The following is a 23,831-nucleotide window of genomic DNA, read 5'->3' on the forward strand; positions in this document are numbered from 1 at the left end:
TGCCTTCTTTCAGTCCTTTTCTAGTCTGTATTTGATTACACAATTTTACCATTCTTCTGACTTAGAAGTAGCATAGAATGGGTTCTGAAACATTTATTTCCAGGAAAAGAACATTTAGAGAGATTCAGGTGCCTAAATGTAAGTGCTGTCTAATGTCATTTCAGAAGTTCTGAGAATCCCATCTGGCTTGCAGCTGCTGCTCCAGCAGGGCAGAAATCCTTCCATAAATCCCGTTTCAGAGCTGCCAGCTCTGTTAGACGACTCCAGCAACTGCCATGAAGGCAGTTCATAGGCATTATCTTTAGCTACCTGAACTTCCCTGTTTAGATTACATTTGAGCGCTGAAAACAAAGAGGCCTCAGATAAACTCGGATATAGCTTCAGCCAGGTTTTCATAGCCACAGTGCATGATTACTCTAATTTCTCTACCTCAGCCATTCATGCTTAGTTTCAGGTTTATTGCCTCCCAGGGGTCTCTGGCCAATTTTGGCAAAGTGGCTGACAAATCAGTATTGGCTGAACGCACGTAGTCTGAGGAAATGCTTGTCTGCATTCAAAAACTGGCAGACGTAGCATTCCCAGTCAGTTTACTAATCCTCATATAACAGGAGTTTAAAGTTAGAAACATGCAAGTTTTACTTCTTCTTACCCCATTTCCTGGTTTAATATGCTGGGTTTGGATTTTTTTCAATAGAAATTCATCCATGAAGTAGACATTGCTTGCAGTGACAGAGAGGGGAAAATATTTCTGGAGTCTTAAGGCAGGAATAAGAACATGCAGAAGAGATGAAAAGTCTGGGCTGAGGCTATGCAGGCACCTGCAATATTATTCCTATCTGGTGAGTCTGGTCTGTGATGCTATCTTCAACAGGATGAGCTTTACTGTCCCAAGATGTCTATGTGGATTCTGGAAGAATATTGCAAGTTCAAAACTCACGATATATGTACTGTCAGAAGATTTATGGTCTCCCAATGAATTTCCTGAATTTTGAAGTGTTCTGCAATCTCTACTTTAACTTTATTTTCTGTTTGCAGAAGTAACTTTTAGGATATGTTCTTTTACTGACATGTGAGAATTTGCAGATAGAAACTACGCTGAGGCCCTGATCTGCAAAACTATTTCCTATCTAATTTCACTGGAGTTAAGTACCTAGACATCTTTATCCATTTGGCTCCCAAACCCTGTTTGTACTAGCAAATATTTAGTATAGTTTGGTTAGGGCAGTACATATTTTTTGCTGTGAATCAGCTTGTATTCAGAAAAGAGGCTTTGTCTCAGTTGCATTAGTTTGCCAGTCAGAATAAACTGCATTAGCAGAAAGACTATTTTGATTGTAGGCTTATATCTATAGTGCAGTTTTCACCACTATAGCGGTGTTAGGGTATGATTTTTTTTCACGGTGCTATTTTACAGCTGTTTGGGCAACACACTGTAAGTGCAGAGTAGACCAAACTGAAGGGTGAACTTTGCTCAGCTTGGTGAAGTGTTAACACCATTGGTAGCATTAGGCATGAAAGAAGTGTCTTCACTGCTGATAGACATGAGAAAGCTGGTGAGACATGCTGAGTTATTCCCGACCTGGAGACACATTCAAGCCACTCTGACCATCACTACCTTGTGAAAAACAGGTTTACTTAAGGTATCTCTACCTGGATTCTCTAACAGAGAGACACCCCACATTTCCAACCACTTTGGAAAATATGGGTCAGGTACAACTTAGAGGAAGAAATGCCATGTTCTGACATTTTTCTGATTTAAAATGTGTTGTCTGTAAATGTTTTTATATGCTCTAAATAACAATAACACTTCCTTTCCCCCATGCTCTCGCTGCCTTGTCTATTTAGACTGTTGGATCCTAGAGCAGGGTCCATCTTTTGTTGTATTTTTTGGGCAATGTGACCTTTAACTTTAGCTGTGGCTCTTACACTCCACCATAAAGCAAACTTCAGACAAGAAGATCAGTGTAAAGAAGAAAGAAAATCTGCCCTTGTAGGAACTGTCATCTCCCTCTACCAGTCTTAAAAACATACGCATACCTCAGCTCATATATGCACCAGAGCTAAGAAAGAAAAAAATGCTCAGTTCCTAACTAGTGCCATTAACATTTTTAACTTGTGGTTGCCATGGTAATTATATGCTTAACAAGGTAAGTTATGGTCTGGAAAATGATGCCTGCAGAGGAAAAAGTAGCATCCCAAAGTCACAGAACAAGATGCCCAAAGACATAGATGCTTAGATTTAACTCTTTTTTTATTCCTTTATTCCTTGGTATGTCTTTAAACTAGCGTTATAAACTCTCTGTTAAGAATATTAAACCATGATAGATCTCTCTCCTTTGCCTGTTGTTCTAGGCTGGCTGCAGGAGGTCTGAAATTAGGGGAAGGACTTGGGAGTGCCAGCGGCCCCATTCCTGCCCCAGGCTGTGAGAGGATGGCAGGAGAAATAGCTCTGCTCTGACCTCCCTTAAGGAAGCACCAATGGCTTCTAAGAAACCTTGCTCTGCTGCATGAAACTCAGATTATTCTGAGAAATGATATAAAAAGATAACTCGTTATATCTGTGCATCAGATAGTGTTATTTGTATAGCCGTTATCTGGCATGCCTTCCCCTGTTGCTCTACATGGGTCTTTCACATAACAAAAAAAGGGAGCTGAAAAGAGACTTTAAAGAAAAAAAAAAGGCTATAAAAACTCATATTTAACAATGGGATTCAAAGGAAGGTGAGATGCCAAAATGCTTAAAATCTATTTGTTTTAATCTCTCTAGCTTTCCTGACACAGATCTTTAAATAATTATAAGCTGCATGACTTTTTTGTCCTAAGATAAGAGCCCAGATTTGGTGACTCTGCGATGCCCGGTTGCAATGAAGCTGTCATTCTCTTTGTGTAATCACGAGCTGCACAAAACCTAACTTCAGTATGTACAGTATTTTACGACGTTTTCTTATCGTACCTATATATTCTTTCTTTCAAGTCCCAAATTTCAAACATCATCGGTATGTTTTGATAAGAAAAACTTGAAACCTGTAGAATCCAGGACACGCCTGACAATATGGCAAATAGGGCCCTTTCAATAGCAAGCAGCATCAGCGGAAGAGAGCCAACAAAAAGAGGCAAGGCCTGTACTGCAGGGGCCAAATCTGTCCACATAAGAGCCTTTTGACTTCTTACTGAAGGAGAACTTAGATTTTGCTTTTCTATCATAACTCTCCAGCTGCGTTTCCTGTACCATTAGATTTCTGTTTTACCTACACTATAGGTGTAAACTGCTTGGGAACGAGGGTCACCTTGTGTCATATGCTGGCGCAGCATCCAGCTTGAGGGCTAAAGGCACTGTCACTGCACAAAAAAAGGTTAGGAAGTTACAAGAAAAGCTCGCTGAAACAGATGTGAAAGGTGAGGGAAGCAGAACAGCCCTCTGCCTCTTTTTACGCTAAGGACAGAGGGGTGCAAACTTTACAGTCTCTATATTTGACCTTTAAAAAAAAAAAAGAGCTTGTCTGCATGAAGAATCAAAACTGATCCAGGGAAAAACAGCTATTGGAAACTGAGGATTTGACCTTGGTCTGGCATGCAGTGGAGAAATTCGCAACACTAACAGTCATTTGACTCCTGTAACACACCACACTGTGTTCACAAAATTATCCTAGATAAGAAGACAGTCTCCCCCTTCTTGTTGCTTCCCTTTAATTCATTCCTTTCATCTTATTTTTTGCCAGCCTCTCTAACATTGTTGCCTATTCCACACTAAATGTGCTTTAATGAAATGGAAAAGAGAACTGCAAGAAATTGAGGCTGAACTTAAAATCCACTCATTTCGTCTTCTCGGGACTGAATGGAATATTCCTATGGCAAAGAACTCTTTAATTTGCATTAATTTCTTCAGTAGCACTGTAATGGCTGATCAATTGTAGTAGTTCCTGACAAATACACTTGGAGTAGGCAAATTGGATTTGTAGAAGAAGTAGAACAGACATCTGAAATCCAAAGGAGAAAAGAAAAAGTCTAATTCCTACTTATGCATCAACAGGATGAACCTGAGCTCAGATCAAAAGCGTTTCTGTGACTAGGCCACTTTTGAAAGAACACAGAGATTGAGGCAGAAGGTGGGCAACCTACTGAGAAATATTTCCAGAATGAAACAGGTTTCAGAATCCCAAAGATTTCTTAAGTGGACAATAAAACTAGTCTGTCCAACTGGTTTCACATCCGCTGCCCAAGTGCCGAACAAGACAACCCCATGTATTGACCTGCTGCTTTCTAACCATCTTGGGTCCTTTTCTCAGTCAGTTTACCACATTAATGACATGGAAAATTGAAAGGTAACTGAAATGCGCCCTATGAAAACGTAAAACAAACAAGATCTCCATTGTACTTATCATTGCAAATATTTCTCTTTAGTTAGCTATTGCAACTAGTTTTGAAAATGTACCTTTGTAACTGACATACTATTTTTCATATGAATAAAGAACAGAACTTCATTAAAAACCTCATGAATCAAGCCTCCCAAATCCCATCAAACTGACCTAACATCATGAAGTTTCTTTAAAATAACACATTTTGGAGTCTTTTTATTTGCCTTTTAGATCTGATCTTTTAGGTGCAATCGCCTCACGTTTTACATTTTAAAAAAGCTGGAAATGTTAAAGAATCTTTATTTCAAGAATGTGAGTTTTAAGAAATGCATCAAAAATCATGAAACTTGAAATTAAAACATGAGACTTGGCAGCAGCGGTGAAGTAATTCACTCTTCCAAGCACTTCCTCACCCTTTCGAATAGAAATTGCTAATCATGAGAGAAAAATTCATAAACGCAAATTTGTAAAGCACAGATCAAGCCAGCAACATATAATTAGTTCTTCTCTCTCTTTTTTTTTTTTTCCACATTTAAAACCAAATGTAACATGAATGCCACTGATCTATCTCCAGTTTCCCAGCACTGGTCTGAAAATATATGTAGAGAACAAGTCTGGCTTAGCACCACAGAGCCCTTGTCTTGTACAAATATCTGTAAGTTCAACAGCAACAGATCGCCTGGCTGTTTGCATACAAATTGATCCAAGCCTATTGACTTCCCTCTCTGTAGTTCCCTCACGTGTATTATGCAAAATTCAGCAGGCAGATATTATAATCAGCTCAGTCACTGAGCAGACACCTCCAATTTCCTTGTAGCCTCCCAAAGTCGCCTTCTGTTGCCATTCTGAACCTGGGGTACTCAGCCGAATGGGTGTGTGGTTGTGGGTGTAATGAACCAGGACAACATGAATACGCTGTGCTACTACGACATATAACTTCTGCTGCTATATGTACATGCTCAGGTGCGTGTACATATACCAGTGTGTTTATTTGGACCCTTTGCCATCTGCAACGGAGGAAAAAGTGCAAGCTGTTCTGGAGAAACCCCAAGTCAAAGGAGAGTCGTTGAACAACTTCATTTGTTGGTAGACAGATGTCCTCTCATGGCCAGTGCAATTCAATCTTTCTAGTGCAATTCAGCCTTGCATTTGAATGACTAAACCACACTGAGTAATATCTTTTTCTTGCTCATATGCTCCGAGACTTGCTGGCAATGTGCAAACTCAGAATCTACGCATAGCTTTTGTCAGAGAGTTTCATTCGGAGAGCGTAGGCATGGCAATAGCTGAAACTCCAGCACAGTCACTACTTCAAGACACGACCACAGCACTCACCAGTGACTCCCAGGCGCACGTTGCTTCAGTAATTTTCCAGAGCAGCCAGGAGAATTGCAGACAGGAGAAAGGAGCTTACAATGCTGCAAAGGCAGGGGCTGACCATTCCAGAAATTTTGTAAAGTCTGTTTCTTCCTTCCCTTACCAGACACGGATCTTTCTCACTGGCATTGGGAAAACTTCCCCCTGTCAGCTGGGTTCTGGTGCACATGCAGAGTGGTGAATCATCAGACCTACAGCAAGGGTTTGCTGCTGTCAGAAGTGAAACATCATCCAATGGCTTTCCCTACTGCATGCACAAATCCAACTGCTCTTTCCTTTATGGAGGCACTCTCCAAATACGGGAACGTTGCTTGCCCCAGTTACTTCTCATGTCTCAGAGATGCTTTTCCTCATCTCCAGCAATGATCTTTCTTGCCAAGAAAAGAACAAGAGCTGAGCCCTCACTCTACTTTCTGCTTTGGTAAAAGTACTGGGAAATGGTGCCATATTCTGGAATTGAAGGATTTGCCTGAAGGATCCTGGCAGTATGACTAAATCCTTCAGGGTCTCTAGAAGCAGACACATATTTTTTCAACATATTTCAAAAGCTGCATCACCTCAAGACCTGTAGGCTAGGGATGCCTACGTAGCGTGGGATCAGTAAGGCTATGCCATGGTCCTGCAGCAACGCTGTGCCGCTGGGTTGCTGGCCAACCCTTCACGACCAGGAGGGTCGCCAGCCCCACCACAGTCCAAACAGGCTGGCTCCTTACACTAGTACAGGGGCAGCCACTATAATATCTCACTTTTGCCATTAACATGAGAATATTAGGTTCTGTTTCATTTCAGCTGATACATTATCTCAACACTTTGTTATGCAAAAGCAGAGATCTTAGGCAATGTTATTAAAATAACAACAAACATACCCTTCACGCTGATTAATACAACTAAGAATTTTTTCCAGTGGCTATTCTCCAGTCTAGAGCCCAATCCAAAACACGTGAAGAACTCCATTCAGTTTTAGAGACCTTATCTTTTCAGACAAGCTGAAATACGTATCTTAAGGTTAGCCACACTGATCCGAAACTTTGAGCTGGAGAAATCTGTCTGAAAATCTCCTACATTCAGACTTTATATTTTATCTAGATTTCTGATACTTCCTGCTCTGTTCCGAGCAAAATACCATAAAAACCACTTCTCTTCCCTTTCACTATGCCTTTTCCACTGCTAGTCAAAACCAGGAAGTATAGAAATGAGAAAATTACGGTGTGGGGACCGTGAAAGGTTGAATTCTTCTGTGTATGTTTTGGTCAAAGGTTCAGACATGTTCCCTCCTTACGAGTTAATTATTTCTTCTTTGGCTATTATTTACAAATTTGCAGGATCTCGTCCTCAAGAAAACTTAGAATCAAAAAGCCATTGCATTCTTTGATAAAATGATCCTCTAACATCTTCTGTGTGAGTGAGTTAACTCTGAACAACTTAAGAGTGTGTGAGCCTTTTCCAATCTGGTTTTCACTTAACTGAAACAGCTACAAAACATTTTAGATTCTGATGAAGACTTACATGTTTTCTTTTGACTTCTGCAATATTTTGATAGCATAGATGGCAAAATGTTTTAGTGTAGATAAATGTGACTGTGGGTTTGTGACTGTACTAAAGATCATGAGTCAATAAGTCTCATGATACCTACAGTAGCTTGTTAGATAAAAGAATATGCTGATGCTTATCTCTCCAGAGAGATATAATAGCTGAAAAAGTTTATTAACGTTGACTGTGTCTTAGCTGTGCATTGTTTCAACTTATGGCAGGTCAGTTTAAAGCTAAATGTACATCCAGCCGCCAATATCTGCAAATTCCTTCCTTCTTCTCGGCCGAAAAAATTCTTTCTGAAATGTCCCATGCTACTGTCTCACCAGACTAAATATTGTCTGGTAACTTGATCCTAAAGAGAAGCAGAAAAGGAGTGCACAATTATATATTTTTTAAACGTAGCAATATTCCCTTTTGATTTTTACTTTTTAGGGGCAAAATGTTAGCTCTGGAAATCTGCAAAAATAGGCGAGTTAAGAACAACAGATGTCTTTTAGCATTATCTTTTAGCATCTGAGAGTTTGAAGAAAGCTGGGAGGAGAAGGTGCGGGGCATTAAGTAACTCTAAGCAGCTTATACTACCTGACATTAATTTAGGCATGGACAGGATTAGCCATGGGCTAATTAAAGGAGGCTTTAAATAAAGGAGGCAATCAGGGACTCTATGGAGTAAAGCAGAAGGTGCTGTATAACCAGCTATACTGCACTTTTATGGGTATCTGAGCAACATCTTGCCATGGTAAACAGCTTCACGCGTTACTAGTCCTGGAATAGTGCATTGAGGTCCTGGACACGGGCGCCGGGGCATTCGACACCTGTGGACTTTTGGGAATTGGGGCTGAGAGGCTCCTCTGCGCAGCAGGGAGACATCCTGGCTCAGTGTGTGAATCAGCTGCACCTTGGGGAGCGACTTTGACTTCCTCAGGAGAATAGGAAGAGAGTCTGCAAAGGCAGCAGGAGACTAGGCGAGAAGGCAGCTGGACAGGTGGTGGCCTGCAGTTGCGCCACCTTAAAATAACTCACTGAAAATGTACCCCGAAAAAACTGCATATACAGCAGTTACTCAAATCCCTTCTCTCTAATTGCCTCACAACGGCTGTCAGCTTCCCACAGCCTGGGGATTTGCATACTGTCCAGTTCTTCCACAATAACCATCTATCTAGTTATTATGCAAATCAGATACCCTTGAAGCAAAGAGTAGACAACTGCTGTTGCGGAGTTACAAACTATGGTTATGACTCAAGAAAAGGGCAGTCTCTGCATAGGGTGAAGATAACCCTATTGCAGCATGATGGAAACATCTCCTGCAGATACTACTAGACGATTCAGAAGGCTCACAGTGGAGATAAACGAAGCTGATCTGCAGAGCAGGAGCAGGGCCAGTCCAGCTTGTGTTGGACTAAATCGCAAAATTTCCAGGAAATCTGGCAGGAGTGTATTGCAAATCCAGCCATATGAAAGTATCACAGAGAAGAAAAAAACAGGAAACTTTATTTCTTAGCTGGCCAGAAAGAAAACTAGCTCATTTTATATGGAGATCTTTATTAAATTGTATAAACATTTTCTGGAATCTCCTAACTGTTGATTTGCTCTTGAAATCAGTCTCGTGGTGTTTAAACTGTTCTATCTCAGCACTGCACAAAATGCTCAGACCAGAGAGCTGATGGGGGTGTGCCACGGTTCTCTTTTTGTAAGTTGTCTTTCCTTGACGATATGCAGTTGAAATGTGTCAAACTAGAGAAATGTGACTGGCAGCTGAGCTGTTGCACATTTTCCAGGAGCTCTTTTTGTGGCTGTCAAAGAGAAATCACCTATGAGCCAGGGAAAAGATGCACGGAGGGGAGCTACCAGCAATTTCAGGAGGGATGTCTTTAGGCTTGAGAAGAGCCAAAGAAGACCTTTTCACTTTAGCGTTCTTGGGGTTCTGCTTTCCATATGCAGGCCTTGCTTTGGGAAACTGAGGAGAGAGAACAGAGTGTAGGACCTTTTTGACTTTTGTCTAGAAACACCAGAGGCATTTTCCTCTTGGAAATCAGACCTCGATGCGTTCCTGAGAAGTTTAAAAGCATATCCTCCTTATAAACTCTTTTCATGTGGAACAGTGGTTTCCATTGCTGACCCTGATAAATTTCCCAGTGGAGGTACTGATCTCTTGACAAGTTTAGCATGCCCAAATCGATAGCTACCTCATATGAGCTAGCTTCGCCCAGTCACCTTGCAAATATTTTACAGCTATCAATCAGGTTCCCAGACTGGAGCAAAAAACCACTGTCACAGCGTAGGCTCCTCAGTGCAGAAACGCCGTTGGTTTGGGTTTACCCGGCTTGGCAGAGCCATCTAGGAAAAGTTGTGATTTCTGCCACGTGCATGGGGCCCTGCGCCACCCCTCGCCGCCCGCCGTGCACGACTGACCCTCTCTGCAAAAACAGGGAAACAGGGGGATTTTATACAAATAATCAGTACGGGTTTTGAAGATTTGCTTCCCAGACACTAGATGGAGCTAGGCAATTGAGGTTCATTTTTAGCCTCCTTGCACACTGCGATTGCAGGATCAGTGCAAAGGGGTGGCAGCCTTGGTATTCCCAGTATCCTGGAAGCTGGTTAGAGGGTCCCTTAATAAGTTTTACTTTCTTTATTAGCAACAATAGCCTTATACAGCAGGGCTAGCTTCATCCTGACATTACATGAAATAGGTCACTATTTGGACAGACAGATTTATTGTGCAGTTTGTATTTAGGCTTAGCGGTTAAAATAAATAGTTCTTTTCTTCTCTTGGGAGCTGATGAGCCAGACTCACTTCCAAACAACTGAAGACTTCTGTACTTTTTGACAAACACAGTTCTCCAATTAAGAACAGTAAATAGGATTATACAGGCTGAAAAGGCTCTTTATCACTAGAAAGTTTGTATGTGGGAAGTGGGGGTCTCTCTTTAGTGTTCATTGTGATTCTTTTAAAATACAAACTTAATGATTTTGTCACATCCAGAATTCAGGGTTTTCAAAGGCAAGAGCTGCTTAAAGGCAGCCAGCCTTCTGAGGGAGAGATCTGCATCTGTATGACTAATTCTGTAAAATGTACACAAAAATTTTGTAGAGATATATAGATATACATATATAGAGAGTAATCCAAGTCTTTAAAATGTAGTCTTTGCTTTAAACCACATGAAGAAATAAATCATTTATTTTTCCTTCAGGAGAGTTACCGTTGTGTGAGGTTGATATATACACATATCTCCCTTTAAATTAAAGTGGAATAAATGACAGGTCAGAAAAGGTCAAATAATTCAGCAGCATCAGGAACACAGTATGGCAGCTGCCTGCCAGCTGCTCAAAGGTGCCTCAAAGCTAGTGCAGAAGAGTTATAAAATAAACTGTTAATAAGAGAAGTTTAATTCAAAACTCCAGTGGTGAGTACCTGGCTAATATCATACAACATGAGGATTTCTATCCTATATCACATGGCTGCAGATGTTCATACTATGTATATAATCATATAATCTCTCTTGACCCTGGAACATCTGTGACATAAATTAATTATGCATTGTATAAAGACAAAGCATGGTGATTTAATTAGTTTTGTGATTACAGATTTTCAGTTTCATTGGCTCCCTCTCTTGTCCTTACAGTATGAAACAGAATTTACCAGTTTATTTTCTACATTTTTGTCTTCCTCTGCAATGCAGCTTTCTTACCAGGACAGTTTTCCCTGTACTCTTACGATTTTTATCACTCCTCTATGCCCCTTCGATTTCTGCTATGTCTCTTTGAGATGAAGTGCCTGAAATGTAAATATTAATCTAGGTGGTGGGGATACCATGTGTTTCTATGTCGTTATATTTCCATATTCTCTTCCTGATGGACTTCAGCAACTGTAGCTTTTTTCATTCCGGATACAAGCAGAAAGATAACCTGCATTGCAATATCCAGAGCATACAATGATGGCAATATTATAAGACAGATAAACGATTCCTTGGTCTTGCTACAGAGTAGTTTAAACTGACGTAGACTGTATTTATGCCCTTTCTGTCAGCATCACATATTTCCACCTTTTTTAAAGCATTCCTTAAAAGCTCAAATAGCTTCTGTAATTTTGTCGTTTAGCTACAATTTTGCAAGATTTTTTTTTATTCTCTGGTTCTATTCTTTCTCTGGGGACAGGTATGCCTCTTAGAGCCTGTTTTTAGGTGGTTTGACAACCTCACTTACTCCTGATTTAGACCCAAATCAAACTGGCTTCTGTTTGTAAGGTGCCTCAGGTCTGCTGGGCATTGAGATGGAGTGGTAATTCCCATCTTCTCTTTACAGCTTGTATGCTGAGCAGGCTTGTCTGTTCTCCTGACCCTGATTTCTCCTCTCAGAATGTTTTGAATTGTTGGGGTCCACTACTCAGGTCAAATGATGAGTGGCCACCTCAGAGAAATTAAAAGTTCAAAACAGGAAGAATCAATGTGGATTAAAAAAAATAACCAAAATCCAGTCACTGTTTAATTTTGGTATCTATGTACTCCTCCTTGACCTCTCTGCACTTCTGAGCTAATGGGGAGGGATCTGCTGAAAGACCCTCTGGTCTAAGCACTTTCATTGCTCATCGCGTGTGTGGGAATACATAGATTCTCAGCACTGAGCAAAGCATCTGCACATACTTTAATGGAGATTTCATTTTGCACTTTTACTGTAAATTCCCCAACTTGCTTGTATTTAAAATGCGGCCTCCTTCCTAGATGAAGGTGAATGGAGCCAGCAAGGGTAGGAGAGTCGAGCTCAGTGTGGAGCACGGCACGTTGCAGCTGCGTTTGTTGGAAGTATTCTTTCAACGTCCTGGCCTGATGCCCCTGTTTTCTTGGTGCCCAAGGCAGTTTCACACATTTCCTAGCAATCCATCTGTGAAAGCTAGAAATGCAGCAACAATGCTCAATGCACAAGCATCAGCAAAGCCAGACAGAGGAAGAGCTTTTACTCTCAGTGCCTGAGTGCCGTAAGACACTGAGAAAGTCATTCAATTCAGTTCACACATGCTGCAGAGCAAAAGGATGTTTAGGAAAAAAAGCTTTACAACACCCTATAAAACACACATCTGCAAGTAACGTTAATTGCTAATGTACCTCTGCACCAATACAGATGCGTGGAGAACTAATATTTTGAAAGAAAGGTAGAAGAAAAAGGGATGGCTCACTGCAGGACAAATGTTTGTTTATAGGCATCATATGGGATCAGAAGACGCAAAGTTGAATTTTGAAACCAAGGAAAGCCACTGCTACTCTTAGAAGCTGAATTTTCAATAAATACGTCCTCAGTGACCATCAATTGGAACATTTCAATTTTACCTAAAAGCTGCATGGTAAAATATTTATTACCACCCTGAGGGACACAGGATTCTGCTATTTTAAATAAATAAAAAAGTGGCAGGCTGGCTTAGCACCCAGTACTTACTTTTATGGATGAGATAAATCATTGTCATCTATAATTAATTCCCCCAGTGCCTTTAAGTTTTGAGAAGCATGAGCTATAAAAGAACGGGATGTTTTGTTTAATTTCAAACTCTAGCTCGAAAGCGGCTCAAGGTACATTTGTCTCTTTGAAAATATTGACAACTCATCAAGTACTTGGTATATTGTAGTAAATGCATACTAAGGCCAGGTTACTGTGTAACACTTCAGTGTTTATATTGGGCTTTCTGCTTTTTTGCTCTGTGGAACATGACACAACATTTGAAATCCATTGGCTTTCGATTCCCAAAGGGAAAACTTAGCCAGGAGGGGGGTTCTGCATGAGTCACCAGGGCTTTTACTCTAAATAGCTTCATGGTAAATCGTGCCTCACCGTGTAACCCTGCAAAGAGGTGCCTTCTGGCACGACTCGGAAAAGAGACCATACGGAGCCGCAGAATCCTTTCTCTTTGCATTTGCCCCGTCCCGCTGCCGGGCCCAAAGGAGGCGCCCGGCTCCATCACCCCCGTGCCCCACGGCTGGAGGTCTGGCGCCCCTCCAGCTTGGGTGCTGCAAGCAGCAGGCGTTTCTCCTGCACAGGGGTGCCCGAGGGAGGCTTTGCACGCTAGCAGAGGGAAACCCCGCTGCAGAGCTGCTGGGCGCAGGCAGGCTTTCGCTCGCACCCGCATCACGTCAAACAGAGCTCTGGGGAAAGAGCTCACACAGCCGGGCGGAGAGGGGAAGCAGCCCCATCATGAAATCGGGAGTGTTTGACCCAAATCTTGTGGCCGGTTTATTGCCCCTGTCTTTCAGCTGAGATCAGCCTGCTGCAATGCACATTTAGCTCGTGAGCTAAGCGGAGCTGAATGCGAAGCGCCTCTCTCCGCCGGCGCCCGCGTGTTGCCCTTGGTCAGGGCAGCAGCTGAGGGATGCTATGCCACACAAGCTACGTGTCCTTCCAGGTAGGTTTGAGGAAGTGTCTGAAGTCTGCACAGAAAATTCAGTTACGTACACGAAGTAGACTTCTGTTTTGGCTTTCCAGGAGTTTTGATCTCCCGTAGGCCCTAGCTTACCTGGTACGTAGAGAGCCAGACTCCCACTCTGGCTGCAGACGGCCTGGGTGGGCCTTGCTTATTTTAGTGCAGTTTTCTGAGCTGTACAACTCACCTATATCATGTGGAAAATGCTGCCCTTTTTGATACAAGGCTCATGCTCCATAAAAAACATGCTGTTTCCAGAAGGCAGAAAAGTTCAAGCCTGGAAGCCCACGGACGCTGAAGCGTACCAAACCTCTCACTCTTGTTATTTTTCCAAACCTGAACGCTGTTAACACAAAGGCACATCGGAGGATGATATTATCAGGGCAAACACTCAAAATTTACAAAGATCTACTTTGTCTGTTTTAGTTAAACTGAAAGCCCATGTGCAGTGGGCTTTTCTAATGCAGCTAGAAGGTATGTGCTTAAGTGGTGTTGCGATTCAGTATGATGCCGGCCCCTTAGTGGACAAAAGCTCTTACGCAGTGTCCAGTGTGAAAATATGTCCAAGATTTTGGAGCCATAAGTAAGAACTGATATTAATATTGGTGCATAGAAAGCATTTTATTGTTGCTGCAAGTTGAAAGGCCTTGGTTAGATATTTTCTACTTGACCATGAAGATCCAGGAATGAGCAGAACATTCAAGGTTATTAGCTCCAGTGAACCCCGAAATGAGAACATATTACCCAGTTTACAGTCTCCTTCTGAAAGAAGTAGCCCTTCTTTCCGTTATAGCTCTTTCTGCCTCTTTCTGAATTTACTTCCCCCCCACCCCGCATTTCACCCTTTCAGGTTTTCCTCGTTTAAGTAACAACATTGTGGCAGTAATTAAAACTGCTCTTGACAAGGATACTTCCTTACCAATGTAGCATGCTCGACTGTAAATCAGGCTGCCTTCAGATTTTTATACTTGCTACAATAGGCTGTTTTTGAGCAGAAGCTATAATGTTATTAACTTCACAACTTGGAGTTCCTGAAATATCCATTTGTTGTGCTCTCCCAGTTCAGCAATTCCTTATGCTCCGGGGACAGGGGAGGAACTCCTTTTCTATCATTTGCATTTTTGATGGGCTAGAAAAGCCCTGGTGGGGGGGTTATTGTAATTGCAATGCATTTACCATGTCACAGAATTATGGCTAAGGCTACAAAGGACAAAGGTGGTTTAAATTACGGCTGTATGACTGTGGTTTTATGTCTTTCAGGCTGGCAGTGTGTGCAGGTACAGGTCCGCCACCAGAACTGCTAATATTAAAACACTTTAAATTCAAATTAACTTGACTGTGAATAGGAATACCAGGCTATACAGTATCATATGGATTCCCTGAGCCTGTAAATGTTTTCCCCCTCTTAAGCAAGTTTCTCAGTATGATTGTTTCTGGCTATCATCATAGACAAGTTTGCCAATGAAGTTAGAGCAGAATGCCAAACTGACAGCTAACGCTATCATTAACTTGAGCATTTGCTGTGATTTCTTCATTGACAAACATGTTTGTTAGAACACATACCGGGTGGAGACATCTTAGAAGTGAAGCAAGAACAAGGAAATTAAGACAGCTTGCTTGACATGCAAATTATCATCTCAGCTCTAACCAGCTTCCGAAAAAGATACACGCTATAAAAATGACACACACAAAAGAATATGCAGCAGCCTCTTTTTATATTCAGGCAACTGCTGTTCCATTTTTTTACAGTATTTAAGGTAAAACTCTTCCTTTCCTTAGTATTATTCTGGATTCTCTTTAAACACAGTGGCATTTCTCTCCGTGGCTGCAGCTTGCCATCTTATTCACCTTTCTTCTCTCACGCCTTAATTGAATCTGTAGGGCCTACTTCTTGTGGTACCGTAATCTGGCATCAGGGAAACGCTGAGCCAGCCTAAAGAAAACAGATTCTGAAGCTGGCAGTCATCAAATAGTGAGGAGGATATTTTCTGAAAACAAAGGTTTAGAACTCTGAGACTTACGCAACGATACAGAAACAAGTCTTTTGTTAGCAACGCCTGGCACGTACGCATGCTCATAGCGGTAACATCTTCCCTCATGGTTTTGCATCAATGAAGACATGGACCAAATGCTAGCAGGGCTGATACAGGTACTCCCACAAAACAAATTTGCGCAGAAATTGAAACTTAAGCAGCCAGGACTATTCAGGGTTAACAAAAGTCTGATTAAATTTGTTTGAAAAATACTTGTTTTGGGCTAAACTCTGTGCTACTCAAAAAAAAAAAAAGCATGGAAGATGAATTTCTAAAGTAAATCTATACCTTCTATGAAACGGAGCTGTAATAAAAATGCCATACAGTTGTATAAAAGCTATTGTTTCACAAAGAAAGCGGTTTGATTTGCATTAATACAATGGATGAGGCTACAGCTGAAGAAAAGAATCACAAATCAATGACTATGCCTTTCAATAAATTGAATCTTCCATAGCAGTGCTTTTCATACATACATATTAGACTTCATATCAGGAAGCAAACCTGAGCACAGACAAGGAAAAATCCTGTATTCTTGCACTATAATCTTAGTTTTACATAGCTGTAATTGAATTGCACAAATAAAGCAAAAACTACATCCCTTTAAGAGTACGAATGCAAAACAGCAATTGCAAGTATGAAAATTTGTATGCATATCAAAATAATACATTCTGTGATGAAAAGATGGTAGAATTCACTGAAAGTTAGTGTGTCAAAGCTGGTTTTACTGGGAGATTTATTTATACTGAATAAAATTTTCATTAAAGGCCTTTTCTAGCTAAAAAAAGCATTCCCAATTCTTTATTTTCTGGAGACAGCTGCACCCAACAGCTCAACTCAGAAATGAGTGTGTCTTAATAGAAGAATTTCAGCTATTGAAGGTAACCTGACTTAGAAAAGAGCCTTTTATCAGTATCTCCCTGTAGTAGCAGGGGGTATGCAGGAGTGGGACTTATTATGGAAACTTTGCATCATTTGCACCCATAATGTATCCACGCTGAGCCTCTGTGCTTTTCAAGTGATACCTTAGCCTTGTAGTTGAGGAATATCAGGCAAAAGCCCGATTGCCATGATTTTCACCATTTTTTCTGTGACCTGCAAGTAGCAGTGGCACCAGAGTCATTTGTGCTCATTACCTGGTCAGCCAGTGCAACGCAGCACAAGTCACCTCAGCCCCCGGCTGCTCCGGGGAGCTGGAAAGGTCCGCGCTCCCGCACCTTGGGAAGTGGAGAGACGATGCTGTGCCTCTATCTGGGTCTAGCCCTTGCGACGTCTCCCAAAGCCACTACGGACATCTCTCAGCCTAAGCAGAGGAAAGATAGGATGCCATTGACATTTCTGTATTCATTTTTATAAAATGAGAAAAGATGTCAAAAAGGAAAAAAAGAAAAGAAAAAGCCCATGGGACCCTCCATCATTTTCAGGGACATTGCAACGGATGGAAAAAACAATTGAACATTTTGGCAATCTGAAATACAGGCTACCAGAAAACTTATATCCACCCTCGTGATTTCCATTGGAAAAAAAGCCTCTACTTTGTTTGAAAGTGAAATGAAAAGTCTAATTATTCAAACTGATATCCCACAGGACCTCTTGTGAAAACGCAGCTAGTTCAGCAGGTGAGCAGAAGCATACCTGCTATTCACTTAGCAAGGTTAGACCTAATCCTGTCCAGCTGAGGGCAGCATTCCCAGCTGGGTGCTGTCCCTTTTAGTGAGAAGTATTCATTGGTGGTGCTTTCCAGAGCTGGCTCTTGCAACATTCAAATTGCCGTTGGTACCTGCGATCACAGTTTTGGGATCCTAGTCTTCCTTTAGTGACCTTGGGGTGAGTTTTCGCTGTATCTCGGTGGAAGCGGCAGAACCTAAGTGATGCACCTGGCAGTAGATATCACTCTGAAACTCCAGCTCACATTTGGATGCTTCCATTTACAGTGTCTTTTCCATGCCAATGATTTGATCCACATCCACTGGAGTTAAGAAACTGGCACTGATAGGGTGCTTTTCACTTTTAATGCTTTGAAATAACTGTGACATGCTATTCAGGTCACCCTATGTCAGCATCTCTTTTACTTTTGATATTTTAGATACAGAGGGGTAATTTTTGCAGGCAGTACTTATGACTAGGTGCAATTGATATGAAGTGACCATTAAACATCTCCTTATATCCACATATCAAGCACAGACGTGCCTAAATGGTATTCAGTGTTCAATGCTTGATTGTGGACATAACATCTATGGCTGTAATTAGTTTACTTTCAAATTTTATGCAGAAAATAGATTCTAGGATTTAAAGGTCTCGCATTCAGGTTTTTCTTTTTCCTTGTGTTTTCTTTTTTTAACTTTCATTTTTGCCATTTCCTGTTCGGGCTCAGGAGTATTTTCATACATAATGGCAAGCTGGCTTTGTAATCTTTGCTCATGTTATTAATCTCTGTGCAATGTCACATTTATTTTAGTATTGCTCACAGGTGTAAGGTTTTTGCAGGTTTGGGCTCTTTTTCAACAAAAGAGAAAGTAGCAGCCAGCAGTAACCTTTTCCCAGTGCGTAAAGAGAACCAAACACTTTCAGGAAGAACATGTTTACTTTGGAATATGAAAAACAAGAAAACAAAGTGAATAGACCTGAGGTGGCCACAGACAACAGCAGGCAAATGATTTTTTTTCAATTCTTTCAAAATGTAAAGATGATGTCCAGGAGAAACAAAGTCGTAACACGTACCCTGCCAAATGTAATGCCAGATGTCCTCTTAGGAAGCTGTACCCCTCTGATGCTGTGGTCAGAGCAAAGCATGAGCTGTGAAACTAATGGCCTATGTTTTCCCACTGAAGTTTTATTGTAAGCATTCAGATAAAAGAAGAAAAAAGAATTGTAGAGAAACTGTTAATAAAACAAGGGTTCTCTCTCTTACCTGCATTACTAAAATTACTCTCCTTTTCTACTAAAGACACGGTAGTGCTCTTTATATTTTCGACCTGGATTGAACGTGAATATTTTCCCCAAATTGGAATAGCTGAGTCCCAGAGATACGCTCGTTATGGTTACCTCGCTTGTCAGTGAGGTTTTTTTCAGCTTCTTTTTAATTCTTTTTCTGCTGTGGCACCATGCAATTCCAAGTTTCCTCTCACATCTCCCTGGCAAGCAAACCAGCACCTTAAGGCTTTTAGGGATAGTTACTCTCCTGTGGAAGACGGACTGACTTGTCCATGTGTACTGGCTTAAAGTCACTCCGATAATGTTACTAGGGGTATTTTATGCCAGAGCAATGTCACCGTAGCAGTGTACTTGAAAGCAATTGCATCTGCCAAGGGAAGGCCCTGCAACATGCAGACTAAGGTGTACTTTATTTAATATACTTTCTCTAGTTACTCTACATGGTCAAAATTCAGTTACAAATGCTGCAAAGTCCTGATTCATTCCTGCAGTCCATGTTGAAGCAAAACTAACTGTTCACTACCAAGGATGGAATTAATCAGTGAGGTTAAATTTGTTGTGAGTAGTAAATTCTAGGTTAAATGAATGAACGGCTTGCAAACAGATTTCCTGTATTTCTTAAATACATGCTGGTGTGTAAGGCTGTGCTGGGTCCCTTCAAGGATGGGCCATGGGGCTCCCGGGCAATCCAGTAGCAGATCCCTTCCACGGTTCCCCGTTGTGCAAAGGGCTTGGCCAGGCGAGTCACAAGTGCTGCTTTTCCTCCAGCCTCGTAGGTCGAGACAAGCAATTTGATATGAGCTTGGCAAACAGCAAACCACTATCACCAAAGTGAGCCTTCAGGCTTTGCGAGTACGAGGCATGAAGGGACCATAACCATTTCACACATGCAATCCCGCACTGCGTGGGCTGCCCTCTGCACATCATGGTGCAGCAAATTTCATGTCATTTCATGGAAAATATTCAGAAATCGGTCCGTCGTCTATCCAACTGGCTTTGCTACTTCTCCTGTGCTTTTGCTTGGGAGGCAGGGAGGAAAGGGGCAGTGGGCATGCAGCTGAGCAGATGATACTGACTGAGAGCAGATTAGTCCCCGTGAAGCTCTACACTGCCATGGCCAGACCATAACTCGTTCACTGTAGGCCAGTACCTACCCCAGCACTAACCTACTTTCTAGGTAATTAGGAAAACCCTGTATCACCTTCTCCGTTAAGTTCCTCAGTCCTCAGTATAATACTAAAAGAAGCAGTTTCCTTCCAGTTTTAACAGGAAAGATTTCTCACCAGTGAATAATGAATGTGTGATACATTCAGAGTTGCTTTTCGACCACCTGTAACTTCACCCTAAGGATAAGTAGTTGCCTACTTTCCTTAGACTTCATGCTGTCCATGTCAGCTCTATATTACATAGGATTAACCCCTGCAGAAAAAGCACGGCTTCAGGTCATGGAGGCCCCCTTGTTGCTGGGGACGCTGGTGCAGGCTGGATTTGTTTGCATTTTGTGTATGCTTGGAGCAATGGCTGAGAAATAAGTGATAAGTAACAAACCTCCTGCACAAGTCAGCCTCTCTGTATGTATCCAGCTAACTTTAAATAATGCAGTGTGGAAAAAAAAAAAGTTTATTCACCAAATACTATTTCCAAGGGAGCCTCTCTGGTTTGTCTGCCTTTTTACATACACTTTAAATCATTTGGGTTCTGTTAGGCAGTATTATTTTTACTAAAATGATATTTTGCATTCCACAGCTTCCCGTTTCCTGTTAAGGCCAATGGTCTTAAAATATGCACCTAAACCACTAAGCCACAAGCAAAAAGTAATAAGCTAATGTGTAGACTGTCTCCACTTGTATGAGCGGAATTAAAAGAACAAACAACAAACAAAAAGTCACAAAGTTGAAGTGAGAGGGGGCATAGCCTCCCTTCTTTCACTTCATAGCCATTCTCAGTTCCAAGTGTCAAGACGTACAAGACGATATGCTGGGCAAGCTTTTGAGCTCACTCATCTTGGTAGAAGTAGTCTTTTGTTGCTTGCATAGATTTTCTGCCCCTGAAATATTTTCTCCCAGAAAAGTGGTGTCCTTTCCTTTCTCTTATTTGATCAAAGAACATTTCTTGCCGGGACTCATTTGGACAAAATGGACCCTGGCCTGCTCTGAAGCAAGTCTCCTCTTCCGGCTGCGTGGCATAAAGGCACGGTGTAGGCACCTTCACATACCCTAGAGCAGATGCGATGCAAAGACGTGGGAGAGTTTAACCAGGGTGCAGAAATGCCAGCCAGTGGAGGGGCTAACTGCAGACAAGGTGGCATGGTAGTGTCTGCCACGAGGGTGCAGCACCAAGGGGACCGTGAGGTCCTGGGTACCAGACTACTGCTCTTGGGAAGCAGTGTGCAAGGCACAATGTGGCATGTGGGACTTGCATGGCAGCAGGACGGGAGCTTTTCCTCACTCTCATAGTAACTCCCAAAGCAGCTGGTGAGTGCCCTGGCCGCCGGCCAGGCAGCTGCGGGCATGGGCTTGGGGAGGCACCAGCCCAGGCTCTGCTGCTGCTCCAGTGCAGCCCCCTGGTTTACCAAAGAACCAGGGCTGGTACCTTACCAACATAATACCTTGGCCATGGGCTGCAGCCAGCGTGCTTTAGGTGTCTTGCTGACAAAGTAGAGAAAAGACAGGCTGCTGATGTTTCCTATGAGATAAACGAGCATTCACACTGAACCATAGGCAAGGGATACGGGATTGACCTCATCTGCCTACCTTTGAGTAAGTGTTGCGAGTGCCCTTGCGTGACCTCAGATTTAACAGGAGATAGCTTTGCCTCTCCAACCACGGTTGAACTACGTGTTCATTATCTCCTTGGTGTATCGCTGCCTCGGTGTCAGCGATGACGGAGGTGTGGTTCACGCTGCAGTTCCTCTGATAGCGAAACTAGCGGTGAAGGCTCTTGCCCCAGCTCCTTCCCACCAGAGCGCCTGTTCCTCTAACAGCGTCTTCAGATAAGATGCAATATGCGGCTGGGCGAGTGACCTGGCTAAGCGCTGCACGCCAGATGAGGGCTGCTGCTGCTAGGTTATCGCTAGCTGCCTCTGGAGAAGACCCCAAGTCTCCTCTGCAGTCAGCTCGGTGCAAATCCCTTGTGCAAACGTGCCCCTGGGAGCTAGCATGGGCTCGTTCCCATGTGGTCCACAGCACGTTGCCCTGTGCGATGCCGGCGTGGTGCCGCTATAGCAGAGCTATGCAGGGAGGCTTCTACAAAGCTAAATATTCAGTGGGGGAAAAAAATACAGCCTAAAATAAAAGTTAAAGAAAATTCACCTACTGTGAGGCAACCTCTATTTTCCCAGAAAAAACTAGGGACAAAACCACATTGACCGGCAAAGAGCTCGGCCGATAAAGTGGCAAATTGAAATGTGCAAAGACTCGCATTTCTAAGGGCTCTGACCAGCCCGAAGAGCAGCAGTGTAATCTCTGCATTCACAACACCTGGACGGAGCCGCTGGGAGCTGGGACAGCCGCCGCTCGGGGGGCAGGACAGAGAGGGGGAGAGTACCGAGGTCGTGGCTGTTTATGACCGTAGATTTTGTTCACCAGGAGCTGCGCTGCGACTACCGATGTATTTAACAGAAGCCATAGAACACGCATCAGATGGCGATGACTTTATCGTTTATTATCAAGCCGTACTGGAACTGAAGTTGTATTCAGTGAGTCACACTTGTCACAGTCTTCTGCAGAACTCTAGTTGAGGTTGGCACATGATCGGCATTTGAAAAATTACTCCTGACTTTTGCTGGTGCTTGGGTTTATTAATCTTGAATTTAAAGTCTTTTAAGGACTTTAAAAACAGTCTGGGCTGGAGTACCTCAGACATCTCCTCTCTGTTCGCGACCACCTATGATAATTGAGCTCGCTGGCACTGTGGTAGGTACTGCTGGTAACCAGAAGGGTGGTATTTTCAGTGCTAAAGTGTAGGCAAGGAAACTTCCTATTAGCGAAGCTCAGAAACTAGAAGAAGAAAAACAAAAAAACAAACAAAAAACCCCCCATGAACAAGCATATCCTGGAACTCAAGAGACTGTTTTTTGTCTCATGCCTTCTATTTTGCTATGGCTTTTGCCTTCACTGATTACAGAACCAGCCTCTTGATTTTTCTGACATTTAGATGTTGTTTTCTTTGTTTGCTGCTCCTTACACATGGTTTCTAGCTCTGAATTTGTCAAGCCAGGCATCTCAGAATTTTTTTTCACGTCAGTTGCAATTTCTACGTTGCTGGCAATTTCTTCTGGATTTTCTTACTTATAGCTTTTGCCACTGCTACAAGATGATGAGAATCTGAGCAGTATCCATATTTCCTTTCTCTCAGATATTAGCTTTGAGGGTTCTCTCTAACTGGAAACAACATTTTTCCTGCTTTATAACAACAGTGAGATAAAAACATAGTATTATGTTTTCAGAAAACAGTGAATGCAACAAAAAAGCTTTCATATGACTTGGACATACAGGCTGGTGTTACCAGTGGGGTCTGCAAGTCCTTTGGCATCCTGGCAGTCATCTGCATAATTGCTGAAATGAGACTGAGATTGCATGAAGGAAGAGCAAAACAATTGAATTCCTTAGGAAGACTTGTGTGAAACCTAGAAAGTGACTGATCCACAGGGAATTTTACAGCTCTGTTTGCCCAGCGTCCTTCAAGGCTGGTGGGGGCTCTGCAAAATCAGCTGTCTTTGGATCAGGCCCCTACTACCTTCTTGCCGGTAAAGGTTTGCAAGAAGCGAGAAGGGCCAAGTGGCTACGCAAACCCATCATTCGCGACAGTGTCTGTGTACAAGAAGCAGAGCAGCACCCACATTGTTTGGGGGTGGGGGGGGAAGAACTGTTCTGCTCTGGGAAGTTAGCTTAAACTGGCTTTTTTTAACAGAATTAAAAACAGAAGGTTTTTCTAACTTCAAATATTTACATGAACAAGAGTACTGTGCTATATCAATCAAACACTCATGGACTGAAGAAGTGTTGAAATCCGTGTACCTGGTCTCTCCGAGAGCTTCATGAGCTGCTTGGAGCTAGTTTATATTAAAAAAATCCCTAACCTGAATGACAATACCAGAGCTTGTTAGTTCTGTGTTTACACTATGTGAACTTAAGTTACCAACACTACAGGAGAGGATGTATATTTTAGATAACACAATCTGGTTTCTATCTGTTG

At 42.3% G+C, this 23,831-nt stretch overlaps 1 long non-coding RNA gene across 4 annotated transcripts in view; it reads right to left on the minus strand.

Moving 5' to 3' along the window:
* LOC138067212 (uncharacterized) overlaps window positions 1-23,831 on the minus strand; it is a 57,207-nt gene that overhangs the window by 27,265 nt on the left and 6,111 nt on the right. For 2 of the 4 annotated variants that reach the window (XR_011141059.1, XR_011141057.1), the window contains exon 3: window positions 16,838-17,004. This is a non-coding gene — a long non-coding RNA (uncharacterized lncRNA). Of the gene's footprint in view, window positions 1-6,598; window positions 7,618-13,858; window positions 14,015-16,837; window positions 17,005-21,388; window positions 22,634-23,831 lie in introns of all 4 variants that reach the window. The other 2 variants (XR_011141060.1, XR_011141058.1) reach the window with 2 other exon arrangements.

This window comes from Struthio camelus, chromosome 4, assembly GCF_040807025.1.
Source record: "Struthio camelus isolate bStrCam1 chromosome 4, bStrCam1.hap1, whole genome shotgun sequence".
Classification (NCBI taxonomy): domain Eukaryota; kingdom Metazoa; phylum Chordata; class Aves; order Struthioniformes; family Struthionidae; genus Struthio; species Struthio camelus.